This window comes from Amphiura filiformis, chromosome 19 (genome assembly GCF_039555335.1).
Source record: "Amphiura filiformis chromosome 19, Afil_fr2py, whole genome shotgun sequence".
NCBI classification, from domain to species: Eukaryota; Metazoa; Echinodermata; class Ophiuroidea; order Amphilepidida; family Amphiuridae; genus Amphiura; species Amphiura filiformis.
Window position 1 is genome coordinate 35191733 of NC_092646.1, and position 20983 is coordinate 35212715.

Sequence of the window (20983 nt, forward strand, 5' to 3'; positions counted from 1 at the left end):
GTTCTCTCATCTTTTCTTGGGACCCTACATCGGATAAGCTTGCACTTTTCTGCGGGCTTAATAGGTTATCCGGCTTGTCATTTTTTTTTGTCCGTGTGCCCTGTTCCTAAATGGCTTTGTGGCTGATTAATTTAAGCTTTAAATAATTTGTCACATTGTTGTACTTTGTAATGATTTTTCTGTCTCTATAATTTGTTTTTGTATTCTAATGATCTTGTAAATAAAAAACAAACAAATACAATATACCGAAGTCCACTGTTAACTAATAAAATATTTTTTCTTTCAAAGCAACACCAACGATCCTCCTCATTGGTCAGATCTCAGTCGCTCATTACTAGCGACTTAATGAGCTATTCAGTTGCAATTCATCACCCCGTATGGAGACATTATGCTTCCACAGGGATTATAATTTCAAATGGAATCACTATATCAGATATTCCGCTTGAAATTCACACTCCCTTATGTTGGAGATTAAGGTCATGTCTTCCATCGAGGTGTATGGATTTCTAATGAAATTGCCCAGTTCAGGTTTTGCACAAACAAAGTCCGAAGCGTACATTCTTCATGTTATCGTTGACACTACTTCTCAAATTTATAGTTGTCTGGAACAATTTCCTTTTATTATGACTTTTCATGTTTAGCGTATCTGCTGATGCCTTGAAGCTCCTTGACAACGCGTAGTAAAGTCCTATTGTCTGTCCAATTAACTTAGACACCCAGTTTTTGTTTTTTATTTGAAAAAATATCCACTTTCAAAGAAAGTCATGAAAGAAAAGTGTTAACATTCGCTGAGACCTAACGGGATTTTTGTGTTTCCAAAGCATCGAGTGAGGTTTACCAGAAATTCTATTGAAATTGGAAGGTTTTCTCAACACTTTAAAAATAATCCGGTAGAAGTTGGTTTACCACTTTTTGAAAGGTCTCATTATACAGATTTGTAGGTATGGTGATTTTGGATAGTGAATGGATGAATAGTAAATTAATTATACTCCTCAACAAAAACATTTTATAAAATGAAAAATATAATTCAGTTCATAAAAATGCAGACAGTGTTTCTAATTGGCATATTTATTCTTAGTATATTAACTCAGTGATCCCAGCTGTCCCTCAACCAATTACAACAATTCGGCGCGGTATTTGAATCTTGTTCTGTGCATGCTTATGGCTTGGCCCAATTCCAAGAAAATACAAATTGTATGCCCTATGAATGTTCTGATGTTATTGGTGAGGAGTATAATTCACAATACCTCCAGACGCATAGTAACGCAACGCTCTGCAGGGTCTATTGTTCTATTGTTTCCGATTAGAAGCGCTGACATATTGGAAAATATTTGCCAATCAATATTCATGAGAGTGTACATTCAACGTCCAATTTGCGAAATTGGGTGAGTTGTGTTTGGTAGGTGTGAAATACATCTGACTGGGCGTTTTAATTACGTAACGAATAAAGGCATTGACATCATCGAATGGCTGCCCAGTGCTGTTATGTGTTTAGTGATTATATAGGCCTATTAATTATTATTAAATGTATTCATCATTCCTTTCTTTTCCTTCTCTGTACTTATTTTTTCCCTAGGCCTACACTTTTATCACTCCCTCGTCTCATTGTCCCTCTCACCTCCCTCTCTCATTCCCATCATTTTCCTTATGTTTCTATTTATCTACTTGTCTTTATTATATCTTTTTATTTCTCCCTTCCTTCAGCCCTCTCTCATTCTCATATCCCTCCCCTCTTCCTCCCTCCTCCTCTCCCAAGACTTCTCACACATGTGAATCTGCCCCTCCCCACCCCCCTCCCCTCTTTGTGTACGCCACTATTTCTATACCAATCTCCTTCTTAAAATAAAATTAAATGGAAATTTCTTAAAACAACCTTTATAGGCCTATGTACTTACTTACATATACGTATAGCGATTACCGATATAGTGTAATATAGATATATGGACTGGACATGGCAGCCTTCGCACATTCTAATGTGTAATCGACCAGTAAAGAGCATTCAATTTATTTAAATGAAACGCCTAACTTCAGGCGGATTGTAAAAATGATTGCATTGACAGCTAAAGCCTCCTTATAAACTTCAGACCCACACAAGCACACATTTGGGATACGTGAGTACAATGGTACCCACTTTACACATTGACTGCCCACACTGACTGTAGTGTGGTCGCATTGATACTCGCCTGTTGTGTAGAGCGTTAATATGATGCCGGATCAGTGACCAATTTAGTGGCGGAACCCCTTTATTCGAAACAATGGTACCACTTTTATGAATAGCCTGTCGCAACTTCTAATCGGCATCAAACGAACAAAAGATTATATAATCTGTTGCGACTCTATTTCTATTTAAAACCTCTTTGGTAACTTGCTATCATTTTATTATAATGCAACAACTGAAATTATTGATTGGCTCCAAACAAAGATTTGAACCGGTGTCCTTCACCAAAATCATAGCACCAGTGCAGTCCATTCAATCAAATACTTGTCATCAACCCTATTTGTTATCATAAATGTATTTGTTATGCGTGTGAGACGACCTCTCGCGGTGAGATTGCAAACGCTTCTTTGTTGAATGCATTTGAAGTAGACCGCCATTATTGTGAAGTAGTAAAAGGATCAAAGAAAAAGGGTGGCATCACTGAGTCAATATGCATGATTACAATGTTCAAACACCTTACTGTAAATAGATTATCCCATCAAACGTTTCAAGTCATTAGGAATATTCGGCTGGACCCAGATATCTTGCTGTAAATCGGTCAAAATTGAATAACAGTAGACGAGGAAGAATGTTTTTCATCACTTTACTAATAATTTCTATTAGGATCTGACCGTGTTTAGTAACTTTTCTTTCATGACTTTTGCCATAAGTAAAACTTTTCGAATATATCCTAAAAACCGGGTGTCTAAGTTATTTGGACAGACAGTAGCTGCCGATTAAATAGCGTATCTGTATGAAGTCTCTCACCGACAAAATTTCGTTCATGCAGGGCGAGGAAAACATCAGTATAATTCTAAGAGTCAATATAAAACCTTATTTTGTGATAAGACAGTTGGTATACATAAACATCGTTATATGCACATGATGGTCAATTTGAGTTGCCGTGTGTGAAGTTGAACAAAATGACCTTACACACTTTTCATTCTTACCTTTTTATGTGGGTTGTGCATTCACCTATATGTTGTCGGACAGGCAATTTTCTTCCGATTCTTCTTCTGATTCTCCATTAAATCAATTTTAAAATGCTGCTAGCCAGAGCCGAGCACGCTTTGGAAATGACCAAGAAATACGTCAGCGCAAATACGTCCAGTGTATATGAAAAGGACAAAACAACAATTTTGCCGATGCAATGACAGAGACCCTGCAAATGCGTGGCGCAAATACGTTGAGTATGTGAAACGGCAAATTCTTACAATTGCAGATACGACATGCTGTGCTTGTGTGAGTATAAGTGATCGAGGCAAATGTGTCGTTATGTGATGCAGACATTTCACGGTTTACCAAATACGACATAATTAAATTAATTAATATCTTACTAATTAAGCCACTTTGAGGCATGGTTTTGGTGAATATATAGAATGAGAACAAAACACACTAGTATACTAATTTTCTCAAAAATGTTAAAAATATCGAAAACGTCCAGTAAGTGATACGGCCGGTCAAAGTAGTTGGAACCGTTGTAGTAAGGACCGTTGTAAACCTTGTTTCTGTTATATTTGACATACTAAAATTTTGCTTTCTTTGGTGTGAGTTTCCTACTACAAGCCTCAACCTGCCCCACCCATCAATATTAAATGTCTCTAAGGGTGCAAGCAAAATAATAACTGCCAACTGCCGCAAGGGATGGGCGAGTTAAGCCAACGGTAGTTCCCTCGATTTGCTGCACTGAGGTCCAGGTTCCAACGCCGGCGTGACCCAATGACTGATGCGCCGCTGGTATATCCCGATTCATGCTCGCTCTCGCGGTTTTCTCCGGGATCTCCGGTTTCCTCCTGCCTCAAATCGGTGATTAGTTGTTTGGTTAACAAAATGCCTTTACCCAATGGAATTTGGGAGCTCACATACTCAAATGGTGGATATTACAATCTGAGTGGCAGATGGGTTTGCGCTATTCGGCTGCACAGTGCCAGATTGATGCGATCTGATTGTGATGATTCACCATGGCACGAATTCTGGCGCTTTGACATTTTCGATATGATCTGTGTGTAAGGCGCTATATAAATATAAAATTTATTTGCTTATTTGTTGCTGTTAAATTGATGGAGGATCAGGCATATTTTGAATACCCTTGTTAATGTGTTCCCATAATTTTGATCAGAATTGTGGCTCTTGTGTTTGTGATTTCAATTAATATTTGCTTTTCTCTTTGCGTTTTAAAAGTGGTGTGTTCAAACAGTGACATATAACCGGTCAGATTCTTGGAATTTGGACAACGGTGGTAAGTCAGTGGAAAAAATATAGACACACTAAATTGTCGAACGCAGCCTTAGGTTTCCAATAATCAGAAGGAATCGATTTGAAGCTGTCATCTGCTAAGTGATTTCTCCGGCTGAAGCTCAGGAGACAGTATCTCAATCCGTTGCGTTGGCGTTGTAATCGAAACTTAGATTCCTTATGAGAGGCTTTACTATCAGCTGATCAAATCAACTGAAGATGCGTAGTCGTGAACGGTGCGTTATTGATGCGCCAGAATCTGTTTGACAGTCGGATAAGGAACATGTAATGAATTATGAAAAGCTGTTATTTGGGCTGGCACAAACTATCAGAACCTTACCTTTATTAAATTTACATACTGAAACAGATCTGTAATCATATAAATTATTTATTTCACAAACTTTGTGTAGGTAATGTTGTGTGACACAATTTAGGACACTGTTACATGAAATAACAATTAATAGTTTTAAGACGTTCAATACCACATTTAAAATGGCAAATGTTAGTATGTTCGAATCAAAATTGCTCTTATTCTTGTTCCTTTATCTTCTTCAATCTATTTGTTTCATGTCATGGCTGGGTTTGCAGTTGTTCCTCTCTGGAATACTCCTAACAACCTATGCACCTCACCAAGGATAAAAGACAAATAGTTGATAGGAGATCACGTTCACTTTCAATGGAGATCATTCAAAACTTGCAGCTTGCAAATAAAGCATCAGAAGGAACAGGGTTTTGTTACGCTAGCACGAGGAATGCCCACAGATACCTTTATGTACGTGGACAAGCAGAGGATCTTTTAACTGTGATAATAGATGTATGATTATACAGCAAACGAATCATATTCCATTGAGTTTCCCACAGAGAGCTCAACTAAATATGCATGGTAATACCAGGTCGCTCATCAATAATATACAATAAACCAGTCTCTATCTTTGTGCTCGAAAGCGATGAGTGAACAACACATACTTTTTCCAGAGAACACGCAAGCATTGCGATACAATTAGATTCAACCACTATTTTTGTCTACCGTTCTCTGATATTTGTTCTTTGATATTCCTCCTGATTGCAATGCTACAGTTGGTAATAGACACATAGAACTTGCATGTCATAACTCAACAATACATCTTTGATAATTTATCAGACGATATCATTACATTAGACCTATCAGACAAAATATAGTGGAGATCTCTGAATACTTTCATCAGTCTGACAAGTCTGAGTGAACATTGATATCAGTTGGAACAGATTACGTAACACCATTCCGGGCGTTTAACAATAATATCTTAATATATCTAAATTTAGAAGAAAGCCAATTGGTCGCATTAGATGCTTTATTATTCAACTTCATTTGACCCATTAATTGTCTGTACCTCAATAACGTGAATTATATACCTTACAGGAGGTTTGTTCCAGGGTTTGGTTGATTTGAAAAGTTGTCCCTGACCGGGACAGATTGGTCACCTACATAAAGATTGTTCATGGATTTAATAAATCTGTCTGAACTATATCTCAGGTAATGCACTGTCAAACGGCTGGTACAATATTTACTAATTTATAAGTCATGGGACAACTATACTTGACTACCTATGTGGGTATGCCAACAACGACCCGACACTTTTACCAAAGTGGGTTGTTCCAAGGTTGGCAAACGCTAGAGCATTACGCCTCTTTGGAAATCAAATAATTTTATTAGATGCAGGAGTGTTCAATGACACTATTAAGCTGATTAAACTGAGTCTTTATGACAACAACCTGACCCGTGTTACAGAAAGGTTATTCAAAGGTTGATAAACCTTGCACTAGTGCCATCGATGAAAATCAAATCATTTCATTACATAGAGATTTGTTCAATGAGAGCAAATAGATGACTTACCTGGACCTGTCTAACAACCCAGCCTGACCGTGTTACCGAAAGGGTTGTTCGAGGGTTGATAAACGATTAAAATGTTGTTCCGCTTTGCAAATCAAATTATTTCTTTAGATGGTGACTTGTTCAGCGAAACAAATATGCTGTTTATGCTGAACCTATATAACAACAACTGACCGTTTTACCGATAGGGTTGTTCCAAAGTTGACAACTTGCACTTGAAGCGTTGCTCCTCTCTGGAAATCAAATTATTTCATTAGATGGAGATATGTTCAAGTGACACGAATAAGCTAATTTTATGGACATGTTGACAACAATTTGGCCGCTTTAGCGAAAGGGGTTGTTCGAGGTTGAAAATCTTGAACTATTGTCCTTTCTGAAAAATCAAATCATTTCATTAGATGATGATTTGTTTCGTATGCCTGACTGTCTTACCTGGACCTGTCTTATAACAACGACCGTTTTACCAAAAGGTTGTTCAAAGGGTTGTAGGCAAACCTTATGCCTCGTGGAAATCAAACATTTCATTGGATGAGGAGTTGTTCAACGAAACTACTAAGCTGACTCAATCTGAGTCTTTATGGCAACGTAACCTGACCTTGTTACCGAGATCGCTTGTTCAAAGGCTTCGACAAAACTTGAAAGTTGGTACCTCAATGGAAATCAAATTATTTCATTAGATGGAGATTTGTTCAATGAAACAAATAAGCTGATTTAGCTGGACCTATCTGAAAACAACCTGATCGTTTTCCGAAAGGGTTATTCAAAGGGTTGACAATGCTTGAAACGTTGTTCCTCTCTCACCAAATCAACTTATTTCATTAGATGGAGATTTGTTCAATGAGACAAATAAGTATGTTTATGCTGATCTGTCTCCAACAACAGCCTAACCGTTTTACCGAAAAGGGTTCTTCAAAGGGTTGATAAATCTTGAACTATTGTCCCTTTCTGAAAATCAATTATTTCATTACACATAGAGATTTGTTCAATGAAACAAATAAGCTGACTAAACTGATCCTGTCTAACAACAGCCTGACCGTTTTACCGAAAGGGTTGTTCAACGGGTTGACAAAACTTGAAATATTGCACCTCGATGAAAATCAAATCATTTCAGTACATAAAGATTTGTTCAATGAAACAAATAAGCTGACTTACCTGGACCTGTCTACCAATAACCTGACCGTAAGTTACCGAAAGGGTTGTTCAAAGAATTGATAAACCTTGACAAATTCTCCCTTTCTGAAAATCAAATTATTTCATTACATGGAGATTTGTTCAAAGAGACAAATAAGCTGTTTGAAGCTAGATCTGTCTGACAACAGCCTGACCGTTTTACCGAAAGGGTTGTTCAAAGGGTTGACAATGCTTGAAACGTTGTTCCTCTGGAAATCAAAATTATTTCATTAGATGGAGATTTGTTCAATGACACGAATAAACTGATTTTGCTAGACCTATTTAATAACAACTTGACCGCTTTGCCAAAATGGTTGTTCGAAGGGTTGAAAAATCTTGAACAATTGTCCCTTTCTAAAAGTCAAATTACTTCATTACTTGAAGATTTGTTCAACAGAGACAAATAAGTTGTTTGTGCTAGATCTGTCTAACAACAGCATGACCGTTTTACCGAAAGGGTTGTTCAAAGGGTTGATAAATCTTGAACTATTGTACCTTGCTGGAAATCAAATCATTTCATTAGATGGTGATTTATTCAAAACGCGTAAGCTGACACACCTGGGCCTGTCTTACAACAACTTGACCATTTTACCAAAACAGGTGTTTAAAGGGTTGACAAACCTTGAAATATTGTCTCTACTGGAAATCAAATCATTTCATTAGATGGTGATTTGTTCAATATGCCTGAGCTGTCTTACCTGGACCTGTCTTTACAACAACTTGACCGTTTTACCAAAAAGATTGTTCAAAGGGTTGGCAAACCTTGAAACGTTGTACCTCATTGGAAATCTAAACATTTCATTGGATGCGGAGTTGTTTAATGAAACTACTAAGCTGACTCGCCGGAGTCTTTATGGCAACAACCTGACCTTGTTACCGAAAGGGTTAATCAAAGGGTTGACAAAACTTGAAACGTTGTACCTCTGGAAATCTAATTATTTCATTAGATGGAGATTTGTTCGATGAAACAAATAAGCTGATTTTCCTGGACCTGTCTAAAAACAACCTGACCGTTTTACCGAAAGGGTTGCTCAAAGGGGTTGTTAAACCTTGACCTATTCTCCTTGTCTGAAAATCAAATAATTTTATTGCATGGATTTGTTCAATGAAACAAATAAGCTGACTTACCTGGACCTGTCTAACAACAACTATCTGACCGTTTACCGAAAGGGTTGTTCAAAGGTTGACAAAACTTAAAACGTCGTACCTCTTTGGAAATCAAATTATTTCATTAGATGGAGATTTGTTCGATGAAACAAATAAGCTGATATTCCTGGATCTGTCTAATAACAGCCTGACCATTTTACCGAAAGGGTTGTTCAAAGGGTTGATAAATCTTGAAGTATTGTTCCTTTATGAAAATCAGATGATTTCATTAAATGGCGATTTGTTCAATGAAACAAATAAGCTGATTTCGCTAGACCTGTCTCAACAACAGCCTGACCGTTTTACCGAAAGGTTTGCTCAAAGGGTTGTTAAACCTTGACCTATTATCCTTGTCTGAAAATCAAATAATTTTATTGCATGGTGATTTGTTCAATGAAACAAATAAGCTGACTTACCTGGACCTGTCTAACAACAACACTGACCGTTTTTCACCAAAAGAGTTATTCAAATGGTTGATATACCTTGAAGAGTTGGACATCGATACAAATGAAATAAATTCATTAGATGATGATTTGTTCAAAGCATAACGCGTAAGCTGACTATACTCTTGCTGTCTGACAACAACCTGACCATTTTACCCAAAGGATTATTCAAACGTTTGCCAAACCTTGTAAAGTTGGTCCTCTCTAGAAATCAAATAATTTCATTATATCATGATTTGTTCAATGGAACGCGTAAGTTGACGGAGCTGCATCTTGATGGCAAATAACCTGACCGTTTTACCGAGAGGGTTATTACAAAGACTGACAAACCTGGAGGGATTATACATCTCTGAAATCAAATCATTTCATTATATCATGATTTGTTCAACTGAACGCGTAAGTTGATTGAGCTGCATCTTGATGGCAATAACCTGACCGTTTTACCGAAAGGGTTATTCCAAAGATTGACAAACCTGGAGGGATTAAACATCTCTGGAAATCAAATCATTTCATTAGATGGTGATTTATTCAATATGCGAAAGCTGAATTATCTGGACCTGTCTTACAACAACCTGACCGATTTACCAAACAGGTTATTTAAAGGGTTGATAAACCTGGATATATTATATCTCTTTGGAAATCAAATTATTTCATTGGATGATGACATGTTCAATAGAATGCGAAAGCTGAATGACCTGGACCTATCTGACAACAGCCTGACCATTTTACCGCAAGGGTTGTTCAAAGGGTTGATCAACCTAGAAATATTCTACCTCTCTGGAAATCAAATAATTTCATTACATGGAGATTTTTTCAATGAAACAAGTAAGCTGACTGCACTGGAACTGTCTAACAACAACCTGACCTTTTACCAAAAGGGTTGTTCAAAGGGTTGATCAACCTCGTAGCATTAAACATCTCTGGAAATCAAATCATTTCATTAGATGGTGATTTGTTCAATGGAACGCGTAAGTTGATTTACCTGCACCTGTTTGACAACAACCTGACCGTTTTACCACAAGGGTTGTTTAAAGCTTTGATAAACCTTGTAGAGTTATCCCTCTGAAAATCAAATAATTTCATTGGATGGAGATTTGTTCAAAGACACTACTAATCTGACTTCACTGCTTCTCCATGATAACAAATTGAAACAATTGCCAAAGCAATTGTTCCACGGTCTTCATAACCTCTCTAATTTAGACCTCGCTATAAATGAATTGACACTATTAGATAATCAATTGTTTCAGGATTTGTCAAACTTACAATATTTGAGCTTAGGCGTTAATAGGTATGTGCAAGTAGCGCATAATTTATTTTGGAGACTTGTTAATTTGGAAGTTCTATCTTTGGGAAGCAACTCATTGACGGATTTAAATAGCAAAACATTTAAGGGGTTAAAAATTTACAAATTTTGAGTTTGAGAAACGACCAGCTGCATGTCTTGGATTCCGAAATATTCAAAGATACAACAAACCTTACTTTTCTTGATTTGTCTGGTAACCAGCTTACAACTATTCCAAATATTACCTATTTAAAGCAACTTACTTTTATTGATTTACGAGATAACAGACTGACTATGATAAATAAGTATACATTTATTGGCCTATCAAAGCAGACAGAAGTTAGTGTAAGCCAAACTGAAGTATGTGAATGCTATGTCCCTAGTAATATTCATTGTGTAGCTCTAGAGGTGAGATCTCCGTATTTGACATGCGATAGATTATTGTCTGATAGGGTAGTTATGAGCATGATGTGGCTTATTGGTGTGATCGCCCTAGCTGGAAATATTTTTGTTTTAAGCAGGAAAAAAACCAAAGACGAAAAGGAAAGTTCAGACATTCCTGCTTACCAATTTGGCGCTGTCTGATTTACTCATGGGCATGTATATGTTAATTATCGCATCCTCTGATGTTCATTTTGGCAGAACATTTTCCTATGCAAGCTGAGTCTTGGAGAACTGGTTTTACATGCAGAATTGCTGGCGCATTGGCAATAATATCCAGTGAAGCTTCTGTTTTCTTTTTGTGACATTGATAAGCATTGACAGATTCATGAACATTCGATTTCCTTACTCTCATCGCAAGTTGAGAAAAAAGTCATCAGCTTTGGTAGTTGCAATTATTTGGCTGATATCTTTGGTATTAGGCGTTGTTCCCTCTGTTTTATCCGGTATAAGTTACAGATTTTACGAGAACTCTCACGTGTGTATTGGACTTCCTCTGGCTAAAATTGAAAGATTTGAAAAGAATTTATTTTCAAAAGAGGCAATTGTACATGAGAGGATTTTGTATACAAAGTTTGTCATCGAATCTGAATCTCTTGGCCAGGTTCCCAGTTTGTATTATGCGTCGGCACTATTTTTAGGTCTTAATGGCATCTGCTATATTGTTATACTGGTATGTTATGTAGAGATTGTGCGAGCTGTCAAGAAGTCATCAAAACAAGCAGGACGTGATCTAAGTATGAAACAACAGATAAAAATGACTGGCAAAGTATCTGCCATCATTCTTACAGATTTCTTTTGCTGGGCTCCGATTACTCTGCTTGGGATATTGGTGCAAAGTGGGGTAGTGACTCTGCCTCCTTCAGTATTCGCATGGTCAGTATCAGTTATTTTACCTATTAATTCTGCCATCAACCCGTATTTGTACACTATTGCGGAACTTGTCAGCAAATATCGCAAACAGCGTAAAGCTTCCCAAGTTGAAAACAAGAGTGAACCACCTCGACCATGGGATCAGAAGCCTTTACGACAAACACCTGCAGATGAAAATGTGCAAAAGACACAACCTTTGGCCATAAACCAAAGGCAGCTGAGTAGTCCTCAAGACATGGAGCTGCAAACAATATCTAGTGGTCAACAAAAGAGTGAGAGTGGTCAGCATCCTTCAGGAGAGGATGTGTTGCCTCATGAATCATGAACAGAAGCCGAGGCAAACATGTGAAATAGCAGCTTGTTATGGTTGTTATAAAGTGATTCAACATATTTTATTTATAATACTCTATGTGGTAGTAATATGATATTTTAACACCAGGAATGGTTCAAATATAGTAAGTCCAGTTAAATAGATTTAATTTTTCAATTTTATATTAAGTCAAGTAGGGCGACATATGAATACTTAAAAGTATTATTTTATTTTTCAGTCTAGGCATAGGCATATAATTTTGAGCCGAATACCTTCCCCATATACATTCATTTGCTTTATACTACAAGATTTTTTTCTAACAGGGCCGCCTGCACATGTACGCCGACGCCAAGGTACTGTGCAGTACCAGGGCGGATACTGGTGGGTCCTCTGTAGTAGCAGCATTGAGCAGCATTGATATTATGTAGGTGCTTTGTGTGCCCCAGTCAGGTAGCGTAGCGACTTTGTACCTGTGCAGGAGGCCAGTGGCGTGCGCAGCACATTGAAAGTTGGGGGGGAAGGGGTGCAGGTTGTTCGGTTCCCTCGAATGGAGTCTAATTAGGAGTGTAAGGTGCGGGCAAATTGTCATTTCGGGGAAATGACTGATTTCCCGAATGACCAACAAAGTGGGGGCCGTGGCCCCTGCCCCCTGCCCCCCCCTTGTCCACGCCACTGCAGGAGGCCGCAAAAAGAATCTTGTAGTGCAGTTTCTCCTTTTGTAAACAAGTAGAGTGAAGTACCTTGCTCAAGGGCACAAATAGCCAGCCGAGCTCAAGCGGACCTCAGATTTCGAACCCTCGACCCTTGCATTCACTGTCCAACGCCTTAATCGCTCGGCCACGCTCCCTTTTTGCTCGACGTAAAATTATTACGGATTGTGAGCACGCGGTGTTGCGTTAAAAATTTAGCCGGTAAACTTGGTTTAGCAAAACAACTCAATAATAGAATAATTTACGACCATGGACAAGATATTAAGCGTAATAGCAACTAATAACGTGTGAAAGTCGAATTAGGCCTATATGGGAAATAAAGAAGCTTGACCATGCCAAAAGTAGCCGGTTAGTAAAATAATCAACCCAAATCTGTAGCATGTATTATATTAGCAAATTGTACAAATATGTGGCATATTCACGCAGTAGCCTATAGTGCATCTCGTCTCAAGTTAAGAGTAACGCCATGATGGATTTTGCAGCGGCAGATTCAAATCAGTCTGAGTGCGTTTACGTGGTTACGTTGCCAGCGTACGGACAAATCGCCCTACTATGCGTGTGTAGAGCTCCGCGGGATTAGGTTAGCCCGCGATTTAGCAGGATACCAAATCTAACATGGCGTTGCTCTCAACTTACGCAAATTATAATCACAATGTGGAACAACACTAAAGGTAATGAAATAGTTATAATGATGTATTAATTGTAATCGCCACGTGGAACATGTAAAAATGAACTCGTCATAATGATGTATTAATTATAATCGCTCGTGGAACAACACTAACTGTAATGAAATAGTTATGATGATGTATTAATTATAATCGCTACGAGGAACAACACTAAATGTAATGAAATCGTTATAATGATGTAGTAATTATAATCACCATGTTGGACAACACTAATGTAATGAAATCGTTATAATGATGTAGTAATTATAATCACCATGTAGGATAACACTAATGTAATGAAATCGTTATAATGATGTAGTAATTATAATCGCTACGAGGAACAACACTAAATGTAATGAAATCGTTATAATGATGTAGTAATTATAATCACCACTTAGGACAACACTAATGTAATGAGATCGTTATAATGATATAGTAATTATAATCACCATGTGGAACAACACTAACTGTAATGAAATCGTTGTAATGAAGTATTAATTGTATTCACCGTATGGAATAACACCCAATGTAATGAAATCGTTATAATGATATAGTAATTATAATCACCAATATGGAACAACACTAACTGTAATGAAATCGTTGTAATGATGTATTAATTGTATTCACCGTATGGAAAAACACCCAATGTAATGAAATCGTTATAATGATATAGTAATTATAATCACCATATGGAACAACACTAACTGTAATGAAATCGTTGTAATGATGTATTAATTGTATTCACCGTATGGAACAACACCCAATGTAATGAAATCGTTATAATGATATATTAATTATAATCACCAATATGGAACAACACTAACTGTAATGAAATCGTTGTATGATGTATTAATTGTATTCACCGTATGGAATAACACCCAATGTAATGAAATCGTTATAATGATATAGTAATTATAATCACCAATATGGAACTACACCCACTGTAATGAAATCGTTGTAATGATGTATTAATTGTATTCACCGTATGGAACAACACCCAATGTAATGAAATCGTTATAATGATATGGTAATTATAATCACCAATATGGAACAACACCCACTGTAATGAAATCGTTGTAATGATGTATTAATTGTATTCACCGTATGGAACAACACCCAATGTAATGAAATCGTTATAATGATATATTAATTATAATCACCAATATGGAACAACACTAACTGTAATGAAATCGTTGTATGATGTATTAATTGTATTCACCGTATGGAATAACACCCAATGTAATGAAATCGTTATAATGATATAGTAATTATAATCACCAATATGGAACTACACCCACTGTAATGAAATCGTTGTAATGATGTATTAATTGTATTCACCGTATGGAACAACACCCAATGTAATGAAATCGTTATAATGATATAGTAATTATAATCACCAATATGGAACAACACTAACTGTAATGAAATCGTTGTAATGATGTATCAATTGTATTCACCGTATGGAACAACACCCAATGTAATGAAATCGTTATAATGATGTAGTAATTATAATCACCAATATGGAACAACACTAACTGTAATGAAATCGTTGTATGATGTATTAATTGTATTCACCGTATGGAATAACACCCAATGTAATGAAATCGTTATAATGATATAGTAATTATAATCACCAATATGGAACTACACCCACTGTAATGAAATCGTTGTGATGATGTATTAATTATAATCGCTACGAGGAACAACACTAAATGTAATGAAATCGTTATAATGATGTAGTAATTATAATCACCATGTTGGACAACACTAATGTAATGAAATCGTTATAATGATGTAGTAATTATAATCACCATGTAGGATAACACTAATGTAATGAAATCGTTATAATGATGTAGTAATTATAATCGCTACGAGGAACAACACTAAATGTAATGAAATCGTTATAATGATGTAGTAATTATAATCACCACTTAGGACAACACTAATGTAATGAGATCGTTATAATGATATAGTAATTATAATCACCAATATGGAACAACACTAACTGTAATGAAATCGTTGTAATGATGTATCAATTGTATTCACCGTATGGAACAACACCCAATGTAATGAAATCGTTATAATGATGTAGTAATTATAATCACCAATATGGAACTACACTAACTGTAATGAAATCGTTGTAATGATGTATTAATTGTATTCACCGTATGGAACAACACCCAATGTAATGAAATCGTTATAATGATATAGTAATTATAATCACCAATATGGAACAACACTAACTGTAATGAAATCGTTGTAATGATGTATTAATTGTATTCACCGTATGGAACAACACCCAATGTAATGAAATCGTTATAATGATGTAGTAATTATAATCACCAATATGGAACAACACTAACTGTAATGAAATCGTTGTAATGATGTATTAATTGTATTCACCGTATGGAACAACACCCAATGTAATGAAATCGTTATAATGATGTAGTAATTATAATCACCAATATGAAACAACACTAACTGTAATGAAATCGTTGTAATGATGTATTAATTGTATTCACCGTATGGAACAACACCCAATGTAATGAAATCGTTATAATGATATAGTTATTATAATCACCAATATGGAACAACACTAACTGTAATGAAATCGTTGTAATGATGTATTAATTATATTCACCGTATGGAACAACACCCAATGTAATGAAATCGTTATAATGATATAGTAATTATAATCACCAATATGGAACAACACTAACTGTAATGAAATCGTTGTAATGATGTATTAATTGTATGCACCGTATGGAACAACACCCAATGTAATGAAATCGTTATAATGATATAGTAATTATAATCACCAATATGGAACAACACTAACTGTAATGAAATCGTTGTAATGATGTATCAATTGTATTCACCGTATGGAACAACACCCAATGTAATGAAATCGTTATAATGATGTAGTAATTATAATCACCAATATGGAACAACACTAACTGTAATGAAATCGTTGTATGATGTATTAATTGTATTCACCGTATGGAATAACACCCAATGTAATGAAATCGTTATAATGATATAGTAATTATAATCACCAATATGGAACTACACCCACTGTAATGAAATCGTTGTGATGATGTATTAATTATAATCGCTACGAGGAACAACACTAAATGTAATGAAATCGTTATAATGATGTAGTAATTATAATCACCATGTTGGACAACACTAATGTAATGAAATCGTTATAATGATGTAGTAATTATAATCACCATGTAGGATAACACTAATGTAATGAAATCGTTATAATGATGTAGTAATTATAATCGCTACGAGGAACAACACTAAATGTAATGAAATCGTTATAATGATGTAGTAATTATAATCACCACTTAGGACAACACTAATGTAATGAGATCGTTATAATGATATAGTAATTATAATCACCAATATGGAACAACACTAACTGTAATGAAATCGTTGTAATGATGTATCAATTGTATTCACCGTATGGAACAACACCCAATGTAATGAAATCGTTATAATGATGTAGTAATTATAATCACCAATATGGAACTACACTAACTGTAATGAAATCGTTGTAATGATGTATTAATTGTATTCACCGTATGGAACAACACCCAATGTAATGAAATCGTTATAATGATATAGTAATTATAATCACCAATATGGAACAACACTAACTGTAATGAAATCGTTGTAATGATGTATTAATTGTATTCACCGTATGGAACAACACCCAATGTAATGAAATCGTTATAATGATGTAGTAATTATAATCACCAATATGGAACAACACTAACTGTAATGAAATCGTTGTAATGATGTATTAATTGTATTCACCGTATGGAACAACACCCAATGTAATGAAATCGTTATAATGATGTAGTAATTATAATCACCAATATGAAACAACACTAACTGTAATGAAATCGTTGTAATGATGTATTAATTGTATTCACCGTATGGAACAACACCCAATGTAATGAAATCGTTATAATGATATAGTTATTATAATCACCAATATGGAACAACACTAACTGTAATGAAATCGTTGTAATGATGTATTAATTGTATTCACCGTATGGAAGAACACCCAATGTAATGAAATCGTTATAATGATATAGTAATTATAATCACCAATATGGAACAACACTAACTGTAATGAAATCGTTGTAATGATGTATTAATTGTATGCACCGTATGGAACAACACCCAATGTAATGAAATCGTTATAATGATATAGTAATTATAATCACCAATATGGAACTACACCCACTGTAATGAAATCGTTGTAATGATGTATTAATTGTATTCACCGTATGGAACAACACCCAATGTAATGAAATCGTTATAATGATGTAGTAATTGAATATATGAATACAAAAGCCACCTAAGTCCATACTTTGGCCAAACTGAGTTAAGCATGGGAAATTGTTGCTATACATAGGCCTGTCATATGTATGAAAGAACAACTCAAATTCATTCTCTGTGTCTATTAAGCATGTGAAAAATAGCATGTATGAAAGAATCACCCAATTCCATGATTTGAGTCTTGTAAAACATTGATTGAAATCCATTATGTATAAAAAGTCCACTTGTAACACATTCATTGCTAGAGAGTGACTTTTGAACAAAAAATGGGTTTAATAAAGGAAAGTGTGTGGTTTATATTACATGGCAGAATGCTTATCAACATTATACATACCTGTGTGCTTTATTTTGTATTATCTTACTAGTGGTAATCTCATTCTAACATTGTTGTCTTTGTATATGATTCAAACAACCACCTAAGTCCAAAATTTAAAATGAACCCACGAAGTCCCTGAAATGCTAATCGTCATACCTAATACAGGTTAATCCACTCATTTGCACGTAAAACTTACCATATTGACCAGGTAAATCTAACTGAAGGAATTAAAATGATACACAGGTTTTTCTCTCAAAATCACTTCCTATGGACTTAGGTGGCTTTTGTATTCATGTATTCAATTATAATCACCAATATGGAACAACACTAACTGTAATGAAATCGTTGTAATGATGTATTAATTGTATTCACCGTATGGAACAACACCCAATGTAATGAAATCGTTATAATGATATAGTAATTATAATCACCAATATGGAACAACACTAACTGTAATGAAATCGTTGTAATGATGTATTAATTGTATTCACCGTATGGAACAACACCCAATGTAATGAAATCGTTATAATGATGTAGTAATTATAATCACCAATATGGAACAACACTAACTGTAATGAAATCGTTGTAATGATGTATTAATTGTATTCACCGTATGGAACTACACCCAATGTAATGAAATCGTTATAATGATATAGTAATTATAATCACCAATATGGAACAACACTAACTGTAATGAAATCGTTGTAATGATGTATTAATTGTATTCACCGTATGGAACAACACCCAATGTAATGAAATCGTTATAATGATGTAGTAATTATAATCACCAATATGGAACAACACTAACTGTAATGAAATCGTTGTAATGATGTATTAATTGTATTCACCGTATGGAACAACACCCAATGTAATGAAATCGTTATAATGATATAGTAATTATAATCACCAATATGGAACAACACTAACTGTAATGAAATCGTTGTAATGATGTATTAATTGTATTCACCGTATGGAACAACACCCAATGTAATGAAATCGTTATAATGATGTAGTAATTATAATCACCAATATGGAACAACACTAACTGTAATGAAATCGTTGTAATGATGTATTAATTGTATTCACCGTATATAACAACACCCAATGTAATGAGATCGTTATAATGATATAGTAATTATAATCACCAATATGGAACAACACTAACTGTAATGAAATCGTTGTAATGATGTATCAATTGTATTCACCGTATGGAACAACACCCAATGTAATGAAATCGTTATAATGATACAGTAATTGGAACAACACCCAATGTAATGAAATCGTTATAATGATATAGTAATAATAATCACCAATATGGAACAACACTAACTGTAATGAAATCGTTGTAATGATGTATTAATTGTATTCACCGTATGGAACAACACCCAATGTAATGAAATCGTTATAATGATATAGTAATTATAATCACGAATATGGAACAACACTAACTGTAATGAAATCGTTGCAATGATGTATTAATTGTATTCATCGTATGGAACAACACCCAATGTAATGAAATCGTTATAATGATGTAGTAATTATAATCACCAATATGGAACAACACTAACTGTAATGAAATCGTTGTAATGATGTATTAATTGTATTCACCGTATGGAACAACACCCAATGTAATGAAATCGTTATAATGATGTAGTAATTATAATCACCAATATGGAACTACACCCACTGTAATGAAATCGTTGTAATGATGTATTAATTGTATTCACCGTATGGAACTACACCCAATGTAATGAAATCGTTATAATGATATAGTAATTATAATCACCAATATGGAACAACACTAACTGTAATGAAATCGTTGTAATGATGTATTAATTGTATTCACCGTATGGAACAACACCCAATGTAATGAAATCGTTATAATGATGTAGTAATTATAATCACCAATATGGAACAACACTAACTGTAATGAAATCGTTGTAATGATGTATCAATTGTATTCACCGTATGGAACAACACCCATTGTAATGAAATCGTTATAATGATATAGTAATTATAATCACCAATATGGAACAACACTAACTGTAATGAAATCGTTATAATGATATAGTAATTATAATCACCAATATGGAACAACACTAACTGTAATGAAATCGTTGTAATGATGTATTAATTGTATTCACCGTATGGAACAACACCCAATGTAATGAAATCGTTATAATGATGTAGTAATTATAATCACCAATATGGAACTACACTAACTGTAATGAAATCGCTGTAATGATGTATTAATTGTATTCACCGTATGGAACAACACCCAATGTAATGAAATCGTTATAATGATGTAGTAATTATAATCACCAATATGGAACAACACTAACTGTAATGAAATCGTTGTAATGATGTATTAATTGTATTCACCGTATGGAACTACACCCAATGTAAAGAAATCGTTATAATGATATAGTAATTATAATCACCAATATGGAACAACACTAACTGTAATGAAATCGTTGTAATGATGTATTAATTGTATTCACCGTATGGAACAACACCCAATGTAATGAAATCGTTATAATGATGTAGTAATTATAATCACCAATATGGAACAACACTAACTGTAATGAAATCGTTGTAATGATGTATTAATTGTATTCACCGTATGGAACAACACCCAATGTAATGAAATCGTTATAATGATGTAGTAATTATAATCACCAATATGGAACAACACTAACTGTAATGAAATCGTTGTAATGATGTATTAATTGTATTCACCGTATGGAACAACACCCAATGTAATGAAATCGTTATAATGATATAGTAATTATAATCACCAATATGGAACAACACTAACTGTAATGAAATCGTTGTAATGATGTATTAATTGTATTCACCGTATGGAACAACACCCAATGTAATGAAATCGTTATAATGATGTAGTAATTATAATCACCAATATGGAACAACACTAACTGTAATGAAATCGTTGTAATGATGTATTAATT